This window comes from Cervus elaphus, chromosome 18 (genome assembly GCF_910594005.1).
Source record: "Cervus elaphus chromosome 18, mCerEla1.1, whole genome shotgun sequence".
NCBI lineage: Eukaryota > Metazoa > Chordata > Mammalia > Artiodactyla > Cervidae > Cervus > Cervus elaphus.
Genome location: NC_057832.1, coordinates 78,310,956 through 78,330,938, shown reverse-complemented (window position 1 = coordinate 78,330,938; position 19,983 = coordinate 78,310,956). Strand labels below are relative to the sequence as shown.

Here is a 19,983-nt window from a genome sequence, read left to right as displayed (position 1 = left end):
CTTATTCCACAGTCACAGTCATCTGGAAAATATAGCCTCCATCCCATAATTTATTGAAAGGTTTATTTAATTAATTTATTTATTTAATTTATTATTTAATTTATTGAAAGATTAAAAAAAAGATAAACAATACACCACCATAGAGGCAAATGCAGCTTGAGTCAGAAAACTGAGAGTGAAGTGGCATTAGATGTCACAGTTCCTGGGCCGACACCCTGTACTCACAGGCCATCTCCCTGATCTGTCTCAAAGTTTGATGGGAGTTCTCCCTGGCTCCTATCCTCCCCACCATTGAATACACAGTGGAATACAACATTTGGTTGTTGTGTGTGACCACCAGTCACACTGATGAAGTACATTCCATAGCTCACACACTTTTGGTGGGTCTGCAACCGCCCACCATTCCCTCCATCTGACCTTAAAAATCTTTCCACATTAAAATGTCTCCAGGGTATGCTCTATTAACATCCCTCCCAGGAGCTCTCTCCTGGTTTATTCTTTGGAATTATCCCTCTCCCCTATTCACAAGCAATCTTGGAAATAATACCCACCCCCATAGAGTGCATAGGAGAATTATATCAAGTTATGTTTGCCCAAAAAGGATTGAGCATGGTGGTTCACTTTTTACAGACAATCCATTAAAGAAATCTGCTATGAATATCATTATAAGGTCCTCCGACCTTTGTGACTACCTACCTCTTGTTTGACATTCCTCAGGTACCACATGCATCCTCCTTCCCCTCCTGGGACCTGCCCAAAACATTGGACAGGTTGGGCCTCCCTTAGAAACCTCTCCAACTGTCCTAATTTCAACTAAACCGCTGACTCCCAGGAGTGATTCTCAGTTTTGCCCTCTCTTCTGAGTTATCTGCTGGGCATCACTGATATCACCCATATACTTTAACCTCAGCATGTTTAAAACCAAAAGCATCTGTTTGCCCTAAGACCTATTCATTTATATTCTTCCATAGTAGTCAATGGTGCCTTAAATAATAGTCACATAGGCCTGAAACTCTAGAGTTACTTTTTTGGCTTGCTTCATATGTTTACTGCCGAATAAGTAACTCCTTTACCTGGAACAAAATTTCAAAGATGCAATTTAAATCTCACACCTTTCCTTTTATGTCCCAGATCCTTTCCTTGGGGAATCTGATGTTACCCACTTCTTGTTTAGCCTTCAAGAGATATTTTATATTCATGATACACAGAGGGTACTAGTAAATGTTTATCAGCCAGCTCTCTGGAAAAACAAAAACAAATGAAAACCCTGATTTGGTTCCTTTGCTGACTTCCATGCTGTAAATACTCCCACCTTGGCCAATTTCAAATGACCACTGACCAACCACTGCAAAGTCATTGACCAAGGAGTTGGGGAGAGATATACACAATTGTGGTATATCACAAGCTGGTGCCAGCTGGCTTCAGCCCACCCTTCCTTCACCCCCCTTTATGAATATGTGTACCTATGCATAAATATGTACATGTTTATGTACATAAACATATAACATATATATAAGGTGTGAATATATTTTTACTCACATGGAATTATCCCATACATACTTTGGTATATATTATATGTAAACCACAAAACTATATATTCTACACTTGGCTTTTTTTTTAACTTAACAATACCCTTGAGATTCTTACATATCAGTAGATATAGAGCTGCTTCATTTTTAACTGCTCCATTATTCATTAACCAGTTCCTACTAATGAACAATTAGGTTATTCGCAATCTTTTTATTCAAACAGTGTTGCAATAAATAACTTTGCATGTATATCATTATGCACATTTACTTATCAGTAGGATTAAATTCACAGAACTGTTATGGCTGATTTAAAGGGTGCATGTGTTTGCAGTTTTGATAAGATACTTCCAAGGGCTCCACACAGAGCTTGGAACAATTTACATTTACATCCATCATCAATACTTGTTTCCTCAAACCTCTGGCAACAGTGTTACCACTTTGTTACATTTGCCAATCTGATAGGTTAAAAAAGAGCATCTTGTTTCTCTTGTTATGAGTAAGATTGAAGTTTTCACATACTTAAGAGTCATTTTTAGGCAGGTTTGTAAACTATTTGTTCAAATTTTTTCCCTCTAGAGCAACTGTCCTTTCTTTTATTGTAATTCTTTATATATTGATGGGATTAGATCTTTGTGACATGAACTGCAATTATTTTCCAAATTAATTGCCTTTTGACAGTTAAAAAAAATTGCTCTGCAAAAACCACATGTAGTCAAGTGAATCAACTTTTTGTTTTATAGCTTCTGGATTTTGTGTCCTATCTTGAAAAGCTTTTCTATCTCATTATTAAAATCGTATTCTATTTTTTTCCTAGTTGTTTTAATGTTAAAGTTTTGATCTACCTGGAATTTTGGTGGAAGGAGTGATGTAAGGCTCCAACTTTATTTTTCAGCTGGTTGTACCAACACCATTTATTATCTCATATAGAATCATCTTTGCCTTCTCCCTCAACCCCGGTCCTTAATCCCTTGTTTCCAGGAGCTGTCATTCTAACTTGCCAATACTTCTGTGTTGTCTGTCCTTTCTTCTCCCACTGTGACCAACCTATTTCGGGTCTCATCGTGCTTGTACTCCCAGCCTCTGATCATCTCTATCACCACTAGGATTTTTCTCTAAAATAGCTCCCACCACATCACCTCCTTGTTCACTGTCCACAGAATGAAGTCCAAACCCTTACTACAGGATTCGGCGTCCACTCCATTTGGGCCCAAACCTACCTCTCCATTCTCATGTTCATTCACTTTCCCCAGTCCTTCTGACCAAACTGGAGGGCTCATCATTCCTTAAAATGCTACACCTCGACTGAAACAAATGAATGTATATAGCAAAACAAAATACTCACAGATACAGAAAACAAACGAGTGGATATTAGTGGGGAGATGGAAGCAGTGAGGGGCAAGATATGGGTATGGGATTAAGAGGGACAAGCTACTATGTATAAAATAGACAAGCAACAAGCATATATTGTACATCACAGAGAATTATAGTCATTATTTTGTAATAACTTTAAAAGGAGTATAATCTATAAAAAGACTGGATCATCATGTTGTACACTTGAAACTAACATAATAATATAAATTAACTATACTTCAGTTTGTGTTTTTTTTTTTTTTTTTAATGGCTACGCCTTGGCTCATCCTGCATTTTCTGCCTGGAGTGTCTTTTCCATTTAGCATTCCTCTGTCTCAATCCTACATGTCCTTCAAGGCTTGCTTCAGATGCCCCCTTCCCTGCAGAAGCATCTCCTATGGCTTCTCTGGGCTCAAACCACATCTCAACATCTTGTTTACAATGAGTGTTACACCTCTCCTTGTCTTTCACATTGTGTGTTTATAACTCTCCCCCACAAACATTCCTTGAGAGCAGGGGCTAAGGCTAATCAATTATTATACAAAGTCGTTTTCAATAAAATGAAAAGGTCTTAGCCTAGTGGTTCTCAAACTTTAGTGAACATCAGAGTAAATGGAAGGGTTTGTAAAAAGCAGATTGCTGGGCACTCCTCTCAGTTTCTGATTCAAAAGGTCTAGGATGGGGCCAAGAATGTGTGTTTCTAATGTGCATCCAGGTGATGCCGATTTGGCAACTCCTGGAACCACACTTTGAAAACCGCTGCCTAAGACTGCACCTCAAATCTCAAATTGCAAGCCTTTGAAAAGGTGAACACAGTCACACATTCAAAAATCTCATGGAGAAGGAGATCCTCTGGAGCCAGGTGTCCTTTAGACAGGTGCGGAATTCATCTTGTCCATCCAGTTCTGTGTGAGAGGGCAGTGATCCACCCAAGGCCACAGAAGCGCTACCAGGACTGGATTCATCTTCTGATTCTCCATCTCCCACCCCTGTTACCTCCACCACAGTGAGGGGCCCTCTGGTCAATGACCCAAATATACCCCAGAGAGGCCACTTGGCCCCTTTGTGACCATGGGTAAATGACTTAAGCCCCTCTAGGCTTGTGATGGTCACAGGTTCTTTGAGTAGAAGAGAAAATATTCTGGCAACTGAAACAAACAAAGTGTACTGGGAAAATAGTTTCAGGAAGTAAGGGCAGGGGGGGTTGCTTGGAGGGACAGGCACTGGCACAGCTTCATGGGACCTGAAGCCAGACTACAATGCCAGGCAGATAAGAATGGTCGGGTCGGGAGATGCCCTTGGCAGCCAAATCTCTGTGACCCTTGGCACTGAACCCACATTCCGGTAAGAGACATCTGACTCCTAGGGCAACCCATAGCTGAGAAGAATGGGGCCCCTCATTCTAGACCCTCGGGCAAAAAGTGAGTCCTCAAATGGAAATCAGAAAGGGTAAAGGGATGCTGGACAGCCAAAGAGCAAAGCCTCTGTTTGGCCCTTGGTAAACTGTTACACTGAGAGCCCCTCCATAAATTGTTAGAAGATCTAATGAGGTGGTGTAAGTACAGCACTTAACCTGACACATAGTGAGTAGCCACAGCTGCTGGCTACCATTGCTGTTATCACTGTTCTTTGCAATTATCATCAACCCTTCAAAGTCAAGATGGTTCCCCATGCCCTAAAGACTCCCAACAAGTTCCAAAGGACACTTCAGTTAATTCTATAAAGAAATCTGCTTGAAGTAGCTCTGAACCCATAAGAAAAACCCAACTGGGTCTTCCCTACATTCTTTGAGGCCTTCAAGTACCCCTTGTCGGCCTCATCTCAGATGCTAGACCACAGAACTACACCTGAACTGGAGCCAGCAAGTCATTTTAAGCTACTTCCATGGTAATGCTGGAGAACAGGTTGTTAGCTTTCATACAATTTCAGTTACAAAGGTGGTAAAAACTCAACTTTGGATTCAGTTCCCAGTAACAAATAAGCACACTTGTGGGTATCATCACAGAGAGCAATCCAAAATCTTGTGAGAGGAGTGAAGCCCCTCCTCTTATTCAGTTCCACCTGCCTCCTGCAATTGGCAGAAAGACACAGAAAGCGCAAGACTTCACTACTGTCATCCCCAGCCCCAGGGTTCCCTCTTCTCCTCCTGCGACCATCAGCAGCCCAAGTCATGACATACAAAAAAAAAAAAAGGAACTTCTCTCTCCAGGTTCCTAATTAAAATCCAGACTCATTCCCTTGGAGCCAAAGATCCTCACTGTGATGAACAAATTCTCCATGACTGTTTAGTATCTCCTTGAAGGGAGATACCTCCTTGAAGGTACCTGGATGCCAGATACCCAGCCTGGTGCCTGGCATGTGGTGGGTGCAAAACAAATACTCATTCACTGACAAAAATCATACTGCATGCTTTCATTCTAGGGAGCCATTTACTTCAAGTTTAATCATGTTTGTTACATTAAAAAATCACATTATTTAGCTTTTGCTTCTAAACATTTCAGATCACTGCCCACCACAAATGATTAGATGAGCTCTTTTTGTTTTATAAGACAAAGTATAACTTTAAAACTCTTGTATGATGGCATTTGATATCAAGATAGAAAAGAAGCATGGGAATCTTTCATAGTGCTCTCTCTTAATACACAAGTGGAGAAATGCTATACTGCAAAGCATCTGACCCAAACAACACTAAGAAAATGGACTGTGATGTTTTAACTATAGAGAATAAACAAAAGAATAAACTTGATTTTATATTGGTAGGCACAGGTCCTTCTGATGATCTCTTGTTGGGTTGCTCATTGCAATTTAATTCTGTTCTGCTTTATAGTCAAGCTATTTTTCAGTTCAAGTCCACTGTCACCCGATCTCAGAAATCACAGGTGAGGACGAATATCCTCTCGGGTCATCTGTCTAGCCTATACCCACTCAGAGAGCTGGGTTTATTACCTCAGCTATGCTTCTGCGAGTAAACACAGACACCTAGACAGCGACAGAATGCTCATCCAAAGAAATTTAATGAAAGCAATTTGTTTTAATCATCTTTAAACCCACATGTTATTATTATTATTTAAGAATCATTTTCCACTCTTCCAGGGGTTTTAAGAAGTCTAGAAACAATCATATCCTGGCTCCCAAACAAACAAATTTAGGCACAGTGATTATAAAGAAAGTACAGGGAAAATTCAATTTCAGGGTATAAACAGTATGACTAAGAACAAGGAAATTACTACTCTATTTTCTGTATTTTTCTAGGATGAAGGAAATAATTCATCAACTTCAAAACAAAACAATCAGACAAGTAACTAAAGGAGCAATTAGTCTATGGCTTCCCCATTTATTACAAAAGAATTTTTAGATTTTCACACAAATAAAGCAAACCCAGGAATGATATTGGAAGGCTACAGCCTGCCTGCTATAACCTTCCACAAAGAATCATCTTTGAAAAATTGATATTTCCCAGTCTTCCCATAAGAGGAGTCTTTTATGAAAAATATTTTGCTCCAGACTTTTCAAAAATTTGGGAGTCCTCAATTTAACATGATATGAAAAATGTCAAATTCTCATTTGGCTTAAATTAGAATCACCTAGAGATCTTAAAAAAATTTGTCCCTCCCTAGGCCCCACTCCCAAAGTTTCTGAATCAAATGGCTTGAGATAAGGAGAGTTGGTCACATTTTTTTTTTAAATTTTCTCATTCTGTGTTATAGCTGGATAGTATTCCATTGTGTGAATATAATATACAACACACTTTATTCAGTTACTTTTTAATGACAGCTTTATTGGCCCTTGGGATTCAAGCAAGGCGCTAGATTTACTTTGAGCAACACTGTAAGAGAAAAACGTAATATGAGCCATATATGTAATTTTAATTCAAGTAGCAAATTAAAAATAGTAAAAAGAAATAGGTAAAATTAGTTTAAATTATATATTATCATAATATATCCAAAATATTACCATTTCAACATGTTAATAGTACAAAATTATTGAGGTACTTTTACATTTTTTCATACTGCTGCTAAGTCGCTTCAGTCATGTCCGACTCTGTGCGACCCTATGTCTTCAAAACAATGTATATTTCATACCTATGGTACATCTCACTACGGATTAGCTACATTTCAAGTGCACCACAGCCAAATGTGGACAATGGCTGCTCCAGGGACCGCAGATATAGGGAACAGCATCAAGAACTCATCACCTCGCGTCAGTTAACTCACATACAGCCTTCTTTCCTCTATACTCCCTCCCCACCCTTGAGATATTTTAAAGCAAACTCTAAAAATAGGACCATTTCATCCATGTTCAAATTTCCTTGATTACCTAATATTTTCTAACAATGAATTTGTTCCAATCAAGGTCTAAATAATCAACTACGAGGACCTCTTTTTAATGACAATGTTTTTTTATGACCCCAGCATAACAGAAGTTATACTTTTAGTATAATGCTTTATTCATTCAGATGATTTATTACCCATCTATCTTGTGCCAGGTGCTGTTCTAGCCTCAAGACAATAATGAACAAGACTCAAAGGAACTTCCGGTTAAACGCTTGCCTGCACATTTGGTTTGTTTGGGGAAGATTTTTAAAAATTCCAGTTCCAACTAGCAAATGGATAAAGTGTGGTCTATACAAGCAATGGGGTATTATTAGGCAATAAAAAGGAATGAAGCACTGATTCATGATACAACAGGGATAAACCTTAACAATAACATGCTAAGTGAAAGAAGCCAGACACAGAAGGCCACATGTTGAACGATGCCATTTTCGTGAAATATCCAGAAGAGGCAAATCCATACAGGCATCAAATAGATTAGTGGTTGGGAAGTGAGGGGGGAGACTGCTAATTGGTACAGTTTCTTTTGGGGATGGTGAAATGTTCTAAAATGAATTATGAAGTCATGGTTGCACAACTGTGAATATACTAAAAACCATTGGGGATTTTCCTGGTGGTCCAGTGGTTAAGAATCCGTGCTTCCAATGCAGGGGATTCTCTGGCCAGGGAACTAAGATCCCACATGCCATGTGGCATAGCCAAAAAGTAAACATTTTTTTAAAAAATTAAGCCACTGAATTGTATACTTTAAATGGATGAATTATATGAAATACTAATTATATCTCAATAAAGTTGTCATTTAAAAACTTAGCTGAATCAAGTAAGTTGTATATTATATTCACACAAGGGAATACTATCCAGCTATAACACAGAATGAGAAAACTTAAAAAAAAAAAAGTGACCAACCCTCCTTATCTCAAGCCATTTGATTCAGCAACTTTGGGAGTGGGGCCTAGGGAGGGAAAAATTTTTGAAGATCCCTACACTGGAGAAGGGAATGGCAAACCACTTCAGTCTTCCTGCCTTGAGATCCCCATGAACAGTATGAAAAAGCAAAAGGTTATGACACTGAAAGAAGAACTCCCCAGGTCATTGGTGCCCAATATGCTACTGGAGAAGAGTGGAGAAATAACTCCAGAAAGAATGAAGAGATGAAGCCAAAGCGAAAACAATGCCCAGTTGTGGATGTGACTGGTGATGGAAGTCAAGTCTGATGCTGTAAACAGCAATAATGCATAGGAACCTGGAATGTTAGGTCCATGAATCAAGGCAAATTGGAAGTGGTCAAACAGGAGATGGCAAGAGTGAACATCAACATTTTAGGAATCAGTGAACTAAAGTGGACTGGAATGGGAGAATTTAACTCAGATGACCACTATATCTACTAATTTGGGCAAGAATCCCTTAGAAGAAATGGATCAGCCCTCATACTAACAAAAGATCCCTACATGATTCTAATTTAAGTCAAATGAGAGTCAGTGGTTTCATGGAAGATTCAGTCAAAGTGACTAACAGTTACAAAATGGTATGATAACTGCTCCCTCATCAACAGGCAGGCACAGAGTGCCAAGTGTGTTTTCCAATTTCAACCTGAAGGGAGCAGAGGAAGGCTTCCTACAAGTGACATCCAGGCTGAAATGTAATGGATGTGTGGGAATTAGCCAGGTGAACATGGGTGAGGAGGAATACATCATAATGAGGACAGATATTTATGTGGAAACTGGGAGACCAGAGCACATGATGCATGGCCCCTGGGACTCAGGAAGGGAGCTGAATTTACTTCAATTTGACTGGAACACACAGAGCCAAGCAATGAGCTATGAGCTGGAGGTTATTCATACAAGATCTGATAAATCAGGTTTAAAAGTGGGAAATATTCATTGATCAATTAGATATTGACAAAAATTTAGTTTCAATTCCCCAACAGTTTCAATACATTTTTAATACAACTTTACATATATATGAAAAGATGGTACATATAAGATGCAAGTGCATATTTAGTGCATATTTATCCTACAGACAATGTTTTGTTTACAGGTTTGAGATTTCCTTGTAATACCTGCAAGGTGAAAATCAGAATAGGTGCTTATCATAGACTTCAATAATTAGGATTTCCATTGCTTCATCATAAATTGATGAAATATTATAGTATTGTGGATCAAAAAGTAGCAAAGAAAATGCCACATTCCAATGACTTTTTTCAAAGAATATGTGAAAGTGTTAGTTGCTCAGTCCTGTCCAACTCTTTGTGACTCCATGGACTGTAGCCTACCAGGCTCCTCTGTCCATGGAATTCTCCAAGCAAAAGTACTGGAGTGGGTGAAAAGTGAAAGTCTCTCAGTTGTGTCCAACTCTTTGTGACCCCATGGACTATACATTCCATGGAATTCTCCAGGCCAGAATACTGGAGTGGGCAGCCTTTCCCTTCTCCAGGGGATCTTCTTAACTCAGGGATTGAACCCAGGTCTCCCGCATTGCAGTCGATTCTTTACCAGCTGAGCCACAAGGGAAGCCCACTGGAGTGGGTAGCCATTCCTTTCTCCAGGGGCTCTTCCTGATCCAAGGATCAAACCCAGGTCTCCTGCATTGCAGACAGATTCTCTACCGTCAGATCTACAGAATATAACCAAATACAATCTTTTCTTTTCAATGGCACACCTCCTTTGGATAGGATATCAGGCTTAGTGATGTGAGGAACAGGAAAGGAAGGAATAGATACTAGTCCTGCCTTCAAGGCATTTACAATCCAGTAAGGGAGGCGATACATTTAAATAGATAACTAGGCCACACTGGAGTGAAAGAATGTGGAGGGTGGGTATGAAAGAAACAAAGTGCTGAAGACAGTGTGTGTGTCTATGTTTTAATGCTGTGAGAGACTGATTTCAGAGAGATGATTCTGGCAGAAATGGTTTATGAGATAAGCCTTGAAACACTTGGGGTTTCACAGGGAGAGACAATGAAAGAGCTTTCTAGGCAATAGGAGCGTAAGGGCAAAGGCAAAATGCTCTGTTGCTGAATACAGTTCAGGCTGCTTGTACACAGGCCTGGGGAACAGGGGTGGAGACAGACACTGAGGCTTCTGGATCCTGACTTTAGGCTAAGGGGTCTACCTTAGATGGAGAGAGAGAAAGGACCTGGGGTTACTTCACAACTAATACAGTTGAGCCTTGTATCAGTTGTAAAGTAGTTGGAAACTTAACTTTTCCTAGTCTCATTTGGAGATTGGGGGTATAATAACAGGGCCTGCTTTGGTGTTGCTCTGAGGATTAAACAGTTTAATTCATGCACAGTACTCAAGCCAATACCTGGCACAAAAAGATCAGCAGCTACGACTGCTGTTGTTAATGTTATAATTATTAACTACATAAGCCACTCAATAATTTTTAGCAATGTAATGACAGGATCTAAAGAATTTACCTGACTATGATATGAAGGCAGGACTGAGGGAGGTAAATCTGCCTGAAAGAAATATTAGGACAGAGTAGCGAAGTCCCTAAGACCCTGAGCTAAGATGGTGCAGGGGCAATGGGAAGGGATGGAGGTGAAAGACAAGAGGAAAGAGAGACATGAACTAGGGTGAGATGAACATAAACATGGTCTAAACAGTATTGATTGGGAAGTCAAGAAAGATGTTTCCAGAGAAGGAGGCTCAAAGCTGATGAATAAGATGTAGACCAGAAAGGAATTTACAATGAACCATAAACAACTGTCAATTCTGAAGGCTCCTTCAGCTTGACAGCCTCCGTGATCCTCAGTGTCCCACAGCCCTGTCATTTCTGTGGGCATTCTGGGTTGAAGGATTCTCCAGCCCTCCCTGGAGTATCCTTGAAAAGGAATTAACAATTAAGAAAATACAGTCCTGCCAAGGCACACAGTATAAATAAGACCACAGATTATCCAGGTCTGCAGGCAAGGAAAAGCATTATACTACCCCTAGAACTGGAATAAAACAGAAGGAAAAAAGGGATCTCTAATTCTGCCCCATGCTCTATTTTGCCATTAGCCCTTCAGGTGGTAGCCATGACATACTCAGCTAACTTCACCTTGCCCTCAATTTTATAAGCGAACAAAGAGTCAAAAGGTAGTTATTTTGCCAAAAGTTCGCTGCAGAAGTTTCTGTAACTACTAGGGATTCAACTCTCCATTCTACACATGGCAAGAGAGGTTCTAGCTGGTCTTCCAGTACTTTCCTTAAGAGGCAGAAACCATCACTGTGTTCAGAATTGAATACAGTGGGTAAAACCCATCAGATTTCTCTTTAGATTTAGGTGAAAGAAAGTGAAAGTGAGGTCGCTCAGTTGTGTCCGACTCTTTGCGACCCCATGGGACTGTAGCCTACCAGGCTCCTCAGTCCATGGAATTTTCCAGGCAAGAGTACTGGAGTGGGTTGCCATTTCCTTCCCCAAGGGATCTCCCCAACCCGGGCCACCAGCATTGCAGGCAGATGCTGTACCGTCTGAGCCACCAGGGAAGCCCAGATTTGGGTGAAAGGAAACTTAAATCTAGATGAAAGGAGAATTTCCTCTCCTCCTCCATGAAAAGTGCCCCATCTCTCTACCAGGCCCACAAACTATAAATTTAACCACAAAAATCAATGGCAGTAAGAATCTCAACAGTTCAGAAAATAGTACAACTAGACACTTGTTATTGACAGTGGAAAGTTTACAGCTCAACCTCAGGTGGTTTGAATATGTTGCATCACTGAACTCTATCATAATGAGTTAACATCTAATTAAATAGTGGGTGCAGGAGACATTTCAGTATAGTGGAAGGAGCTAAAGATTTAGTCAGAAAAAAAAAAAAAAGATTTACAGTCAGAAAGACTATTAGTAAAAATCCAGCTCAGCAATCTTCTATTGACCCTGGGCAGGTTCCTGAATCTAGGCTGCAGTTTCTTCATCTGTAAAATGGAGATAACCTCACAGCACTGCCATCAAGATGGTGAAGATTAAATAACAGCCTATGGCATCCTGGACTTACAGCATAACTATTAGCTATTACCAAAACTAACTCTCAGTAATGATAATGCAATAAATCTCCTTTTTGCTAAGTAATAGTTTTTGTTATAAATAAAGTTAAATGCCTATTGGCTATAATGGTGGAAATTACATTTCAGTTTCTAGGAAGCAAGACAGCATAATAGAGAAGATGAGTTGGAATTCTAGTTCTGCTAGGATAATCTTGAAAAATTGGTTAACCTGCTGGAGCCTCAGTTTCCCATCTGGTTAGAAATACCGAGCTAATAAGGCTATTGGAATGTTTGACAAGGCTTCTCTGGTGGATCAGCGGTAGAATCTGCCTGCCAATGCAGGAGAGGCAGGTTTGATCCTTGAGTTGGGAAGATCCTCTGGAGAAGGAAATGGCAACCCACTCCAGTATTCTTGCCTGGAAAGTCCCATGGACAGAGGAGCCTGGTGGGCTACAGTCCATAGGGTCGCAAAAGAGACAGACATGACTTAGCAACTAAACAACAGCAGCAATGCTTAATGAGGTGATCTATATAAAGTTCCTATTACATTTCCAGCTCTCAGTAGGTGCTGGATTTATAGTAGTTATTGGTATTTGTTCAGTTTCCCAACAGAAAAACAAAAGAATAAACATGAAAGTCAAAACCAGTATGAGATCACCATTCCTCATATTTTACAGAGAAGTTTTCATCAGTCATTCCATAAATATTTCTTTTGTACCTACTGTGTGTCAGGCACTGTTGCTGACATTGGGATTGGGGTGATGGACATTCTAGAGTGGGGAAAACAGTAAACAGTCTAAGGAGACAATTTCAGAGAGAGATGAGTGCTATGAGGAATACCAAAAAGGGTGGTGTGCCCACATGTTGATGGAGGCGATGGTCATTTAGCTTGGGTGCATTTTAGCCCAGGCCTACCTAGTTTGTCTCCTTGGGCCAGAACGGGGGACTTCACCTTGTATGATGCTTGGTAATACAGTATGGATGATCAGAAGTTAGACCTACACCTTTATCTGTGGATGGATCTCTTTAGCAGCAGCAGCTTAAAATATTTCTAAATGCCTTCATCCCAGTACTCAAACTCTACGGGTCAGCACGGGTGTGGGGGTGGGGGTGGGGGATGGCGGTGGTTCAGATGTACCTCAGCGCAACCCTCAGGCACATCGAAAGTGACAACTTCACAGCTCCCTCAGCTCAGAGTCCTGACTAAGGAGGAGACTGGTAGTTTGCAAGACGGGGGAAGGAGTACAAATTGCATTACCGAAAGAGGGCGGCGCGCGCCGGCTTAAGAAGTAGCTGGACGATCTACGACAATGCCCATTAGGGGCTCCAGAAGCTGCAAACCCTTCTCGGGAAGCCCGAAGGGACAAGGACCCTCGGTCCCCGGCCGGGGTGCAGGAAAGCGGAGCAAGACCGGCGCGGGGAGGCGGGCGAGCCCGGAGCCTACAAGAACTGCGTCTCCCGTGTCCCCCCGGCGCGCCCCAGCCCGCGGATGTGGTGCAGCCTCGCGCTCGGCCCAATTAAAACTGGTTTCCTGTGCCTCTCGCCCCGGCGCCGCGTCTCCCGGCTGCCCAGGACAGCCCCCCGGCGCCGCATCCTCCGGCGCCCCGACCCAAGCTAGGCGCCTTCTCGCCGTCAATCCCAACCAAACTGTGTGTCCTTAGAAGGACAGCACTTCACGGTGGGCACCACCCGGCCCCCTAACTCCCCGGATGCCGGCACGAGTGCGACTCGGGGCTGCCCCACTAACAGTTCTTCCTCGGGAGACAGGAAGCAGTCTCCAGATTCTCGCTGAGACTGGCTGCGTCCCCCCCAACCTCAGCCCTTCGGAGTCCACGCCATCGGCCAGGTTTCCACCGCACTCCAGCACTATTTTAGTTGGCGTCCTAGTGCTTACCTGCGCGCTCAGCCGCCGGGGACGCCGCCTAGTTTCCCTGGTGCCCGGCACCGGGGTTTGTCCGCATAAGCGAAAGGAGGCAAACCTGGCTTCTTCGGTCCTCCAGCAACGCACAGCTGATAGTTCCCGCCCCGGCTGCAGCAGACTGCGCCGGGGACGGCTACTCGCCGACGGCTGCCGGGGTCAGAGCCGGCGCTGCGCACTGGCCTCCTGGCTCCCAGCTCGCCTTGTTCCGCGCGGCTCCGGCGTGCAGCGAACGTTCGGCCAGTTCCCAGTACTTTGCCCAGAACTTCGCGCGCGCAGCCAGTCAATTAGCAAGAGGGGAGGGAGGGAGGGGCGGGAGCGAAGGGGAGGAGACTACGCCGGCCCTGGGGCGGGGCCACGCGGGGAGGGCGGGAGGGACGGCCGAGTGACCCACACTCCCAGCAATCAGGAGTAGCCCACGGAAAAGAGGCGGGGCGATGCGCCTGGAAGGAGCACAGGTTCCATGACGCAGTCAAGGGAGTTGGGAACCCGGTTCCCGACAGGTGCGAAGGACTGAGAGAGGTGGGAGCTGCCTCTGGAAGAAGAAAGTGGTTCCCGGCGGTCCAGGGCGCGCTGCGAGCGCCGTTTAAGCACTCAGATGTTCGAGGAGCAGCGTTTCCGGGCCAGGGAGGGAGAAAGAAGTGAGGGGGGGCGCGGGAGGGCCTGGTTAAAGGACAAGATTTCAGGGGAGACTCTGGTCGAGCAGGCAAAGAGGACTCGACTTCTTCCGGAACTCAGACCGAGGCCAAGGGATGGAGAATCGAGAAAACACATGGTGAAGGGAGGTTTGCAGGCACCGGATGTCGAAGGACAGAATCCCCGTAGGATCCGGCGGGAGGCTGTGACCCCCCACATCCAGAGGCAGTGATGCAGCTTGGTGCTGGATCCCAGGAGGGGACATGGCGGGGGGAGTGTGGTTCTTTGTTCTACGTAGTTCAAGTGCGAGGTGGAGGGGAGAGAAAGCATCACAGTTTCAATGAAAAAGCCAGCGCTTCCCCTCGACTTGATTGCCCACTTGCTTCTCTGCCTCCTTTGAGCCTAGCATGATGACCAGGTCTCAGTTTGGAGACTGCAAGCCTGTCGAGTGCCGCAGGTGGGGGGATGAAAAGGAAATTAACATTTACTGAGCGCCTACTGTGTGCTTCCGGAGCAGCTGTGGGCGTGCAGCTATGATAACGGCACACCGGGTTCCTGCTCTCATGGAGCTTACGCTTCTGTTGGGAGACAGACCATGAACAAAGAAGGGCACATGCAAATATAAACACATGAGAAAGTGCCGAAAAACAATGAGCACTGAGGGGTGACTGCTAAGCAGAGGTTTAAAAAGTGACGGGTGTAATGGGGGGCTGTGAAATCCTCTGAGGGCCTCACAGCGAAGACGACTTTTACGCAGATTCCTGAACCCGGGAAAGTTGCTGCCACGCTCGTCTCAGAGCGTTCCAGGCAGAGGAAGGGCAAATGCAAGGTGTTTAATCTCCGTGAAAATACTTCTAACCTAGCTCACCGAGCCGGACAGTAAGTGTGGCTCGCTAGGCGCGCTGCCTGGCACAGAGTAGGGGCTCCAGAATAGTAAATTCCAGTGCCACCCACCACCTGCGGCACTCGATACATTTCCAGCCTCCTAAATGACCCCAATTAAGTTTTCTGAGGCTCTCGCCGCAGCCACGCTTTCCACATTTCATTCGCTGCACTCGATTCTCCGCTTTCTGTGGTCTCGGGATATCTGGGGCTGTCTGTCTTGGATCTGGCAGGCGGCGAGCGAGGGCGGGAGGTTCCCAGCAAGCTGCAGAACTAACCCACCGTTATGCTACCCGCGCTGGCGCTCGGAGAATCCTAATAGAGATTTAAAACACGATGACTTGGAGGTTCTTAAATCATCCGCCTGCACCCGGTCAACGCCGGGTGGATGAACGCCAGGAGCCCGGACCATTCATTTTTAATTCAGCGAGTTACCCTGCCCACGCCTGTCGTTTTCCTAACCCTTCTTCCATTTTTCAGTAATTCCTCTAGGAAAGAGAAGCTCAATCTTTCCCCTGTCGTCCTGCTTCAAGCTCTTTTATTTCTCTTTCTTTTCCTTACTCCACCTCCCATCCTCACCCTGTTTCATTAGAATTGATTTTACTGCGGGATGCAAGCCTTAAAATCCGAAAAGAAGTTATTTGAATATGGCTTTATTGTTGAAACTGCCATCCTGGTTTGTTTTTTTTTTTTTTTCTTTTCCTTTAATCTCTTTCAAACAACAAAGTGTGTATATTTTTTTTTTCTATTGGTACTTGAGGCAGTTAATTGGACAGGATGAGAATTATTCATATCATGCCTTGCTTCCAAGAAAAAAGAATCTTACTGTGCCTTTTCAGTTTCATTTCCTCTATTACTCCTAAATAAGCTTCCAGACTCACCAGCTCCTAAAACAAAAGGAAATAAATTAAAGTTGCACACCAAACAGAGCTAATTGTTCTTGAACAAGCTTGTTATGTCCTAAAATTAGCTTTCTCTTCAGAGTTTTATTTTAAAGCAAGGATCTGAATGTCTATTCCAGAGAAATCAATGGTTCTATAATATGAGCTTCTAAAGACCCTCTTTGAACTGTTGAACAGATACTTTTTATCCTTGGAGACAAACACATACCCCAGTGGGGATTGTTCATATGGGGATTGTTCATACTTTGCTGAATGTTCCTAGCTTCAGAAATCTGTATTAGGTAAGCAGGTGTTAAAAGAGTTGATATGCTTTGATAGTAAAAGAAGATGATGGTACAGGAGTTTAATGGAGGGGGAACACCAGAGGCCTCTAGAATCAACTACCTGGGTTCCTGTCTTAAGGTGGGAACTTCCTGACTCTGAGAGCACTGTTCTTTTTCTGCAAAATGGAGACAGAGGGCTTCCCAGGTGGCTCAGTGATAAAGAGTCTGCCTGCCAAGCATGAGATGCAGGTTTGATCCCTGGGTTGGGAAGATCCCCTGGAAAAGGAAACGGCAACCCACTCCAGTATTCTTGCCTGGGAAATCCCAAGGACAGAGGAGCCTGATGGGCTACAGTCCATGGAGTTTCAAAGTGTCGGACACGACAAGTGACTGAACAACAGTGTGCATCCTCCAATTTATTTATTTTTTTAATTGAAGGATAATTGCTTTATAGAATTTTGTTGTTTCTGTCAAACATCAACAGGAATCAGCCACAGGTAAATATATGTCCCCTTCCTCTTGAACCTCCCTACCATCTCCCTCTCCATCCTACTCTGGATTGTCACAGAGCCCCTGTTTGAGTTCCCTGAGTCAGCAAATTCCCATTGGCTATCTATTTTACATATGGTATTGTAAGTTTCCAGGTTACTGTCTCCAAGCACTCACCCTCTCCATCCTCCCCTCCCCCTGTGTCCATAAGGCTGTTTATGTTTCTCCATTGCTGCCCTGCAAATCAATTCATCAGTACCATCTTTCTAGATCCCATATATATGCATTAGTATATGATATTTCTCTTTCTGGTTTATTTCACTCTGTATAATGGTTCGTTCACCTCATTAGAACTGACTCAGATGCATTCCTTTTTATGGCTGAGTAATATTCATTGAATATACATACCACAGCTTCTTTATCCATTCATCTGTCGATGGACATCTAGATTGCTTCCATATTCTAGCTGTTATAAATAGTGCTGCAGTGAACATTGGAGTACATGGGTCTTTTTCAATTTTGGTTTCCTCAGTGAAAGTGAAAGCTGCTCAGTCATGTCCGACTCTTTGCAACCCCATGGACTATACAGTCCATGGAATTCTCTAGGCAAGAATACTGGAGTGGGTAGCCTTTCCTTTCTCTCATGGTTCTTCCCAACCCAGGGATCGAAACTGGGTCTCCCACATTGCCGGCAGATTCCTGGTTTCCTCAAGGTATATGCCTAGTAATAGGATTGCTGGATCATATGGTGTTTTTATTCCTAGTTTTTTAAAGAATCTCCATACCGTCTTCCATAGTGGCTGTATCAATTTACATTCCCACCAACAGTGCAAAAGGGTTCCCTTTTCTCCACGCCCTCTCCAGCATTTATTATTTGGAGATTTTTTGATGATGGCCGTTCTGACTGGTGTGAGGTGGTATCTCATTGTAGTTTTGATTTGCATTTCTCTAATAATGAACAAAGTTGAGAATCTTTTCAAGTTGAGAATCTTAGCCATCTGTATGTCTTCTTTGGAGAAATGTCTGTTTAGGTCTTTTTCCCACTTTTTGACTGGGTTGTTGTTTTTCTGGTATTGAGTTGTATGAGCTGCTTATATACTTTGGAAATTATCAGTTGTTTCCTTTGTTATTATTTTCTCCCATTCTGAGGGTTGTCTTTTCACCTTGTTTGTAGTTTCCTTTGCTGTGCTAAAACTTTTAAGTTTAATTAGGTCCCACTTGTTTATTTTTTTTATTTCCATTATTCTAGGAGGTGGGTCATAAAGGATCTTGCTTAGATTTATGTCATTGCATATTCTGCCTATGTTTTCCTCCAAGAGTTTTATAGTTTATGGTCTTACATTTAAGTCTCTAATCCATTTTGAGTTTATCTTTGTGTATGGAGTTAGGAAGTGTTCTAATTTCATTCTTTTACATGTAGCTGTCCAGTTTTCCCAACACTTATTGAAGAAGCTGTCTTTGCCCTATTGTATATTCTTGCCTCCTTTGTAAAACATAAGGTACCCATAGGTGTGTGTGTTTATTTCTGGGCTTTCTGTCTTGTTCCATTGGTCTATATTTCTGTTTTTGTGCCAGTACCATACTGCCTTGATGACTGTAGCTTTATAATAGAGTCTGAAGTCGGGAAGATTGCTTCCTCCAGCTCCATTCTTCGGTCTCAAGACTGCTTTGGCTATTTGGGGTCTTTTGTATTTCCATATGAATTATGAAATTTTTTGTTCTAGTTCTGTGAAAAATGCCATTGCTAATTTGATAGGGATTACACTGAATCTGTAGATTGCATTTGGTAGTAGAGTCATTTTCACAATATTGATTCTTCCTACCCAGGAACATGGAATATCTCTCCATCTATTTATGTCGTCTTTGATTTCTTTCATCAGTGTTTTATCATTTTCCGTATATAGTTCTTTGCCTCCTTAGGTAGGTTTATTCCTAGATATTTTGTTCTTTTTTGTTGCAATGGTGAATGGGTTTGATTCCTTAATTTCTCTTTCTGATTTTTCATTGTTAGTATTTAAGAATGTGAGTGATCTTGTACTGACCTTGTATCCCATGATAAATTCACTCATCATCTGTAGTAATTTTCTGATAGTTTCTTTTGGGTTTTCTATGTATAGTATCATGTCATCTGCAAACAGTGAGAGTTTTACTTCTTCTTTTCTGATCTGGATTCCTTTTATTTCTTTTTCATCTCTAATTGCCTCAAACTTTTGTAGCTAGGACTTCCAAAACTATGTTGAATAATAGTGGTGAGAGTGGATACCCTTGTCTTGTTCCTGATCTTAGTGGAAATGCTTTTGGCTTTTCACTCCGAAACTCTCCAGGCTCCTCTGTCCATGGGATTCTCCAGGCAAGAATACTGAAAGATCCCTCCTCCAGATTATCTTCCAGAAACCTGTGTCTCTTGTGTCTCCTGCATTGACAGACAGGTTCATTACCACTAGTGCCACCTGGGAAGCCCTAAACAGCAACAGCAGATTGTACCAACTGGGCTACAGGAAAAGTTTCAAACTCAGTCTGAAAATGACTTTCATATAGCTTGACTCAGCATTCTCAGTCTCAGCATTACTGACATTTGGGACCAAATATTGCCTTGGCCAAAAAGTTCATTTGGGTTTTTGTAACATCTTCTGGAAAAACCTGAAGAACTTTTTGGCCAACCCAGTACTTCTTTGTTTGGGTGGGAGTGGTTTATCCTGTGCAGTTAGCAGCAT

The 19,983-nt window shown here is 42.6% G+C and overlaps 1 protein-coding gene across 3 annotated transcripts in view; it reads right to left on the bottom strand.

Moving 5' to 3' along the window:
• OSBPL3 (oxysterol binding protein like 3) overlaps positions 1–14,384 on the bottom strand; it is a 196,348-nt gene extending 181,964 nt beyond the window's left edge. For all 3 annotated transcript variants that reach the window (XM_043872172.1, XM_043872175.1, XM_043872174.1), the window contains exon 1: positions 14,074–14,384. The gene's annotated coding sequence lies outside the window, so the exon portion shown is untranslated. The remainder of the gene's footprint in view (positions 1–14,073) is intronic.
• Between the last annotated feature and the right edge of the window lie 5,599 nt (positions 14,385–19,983).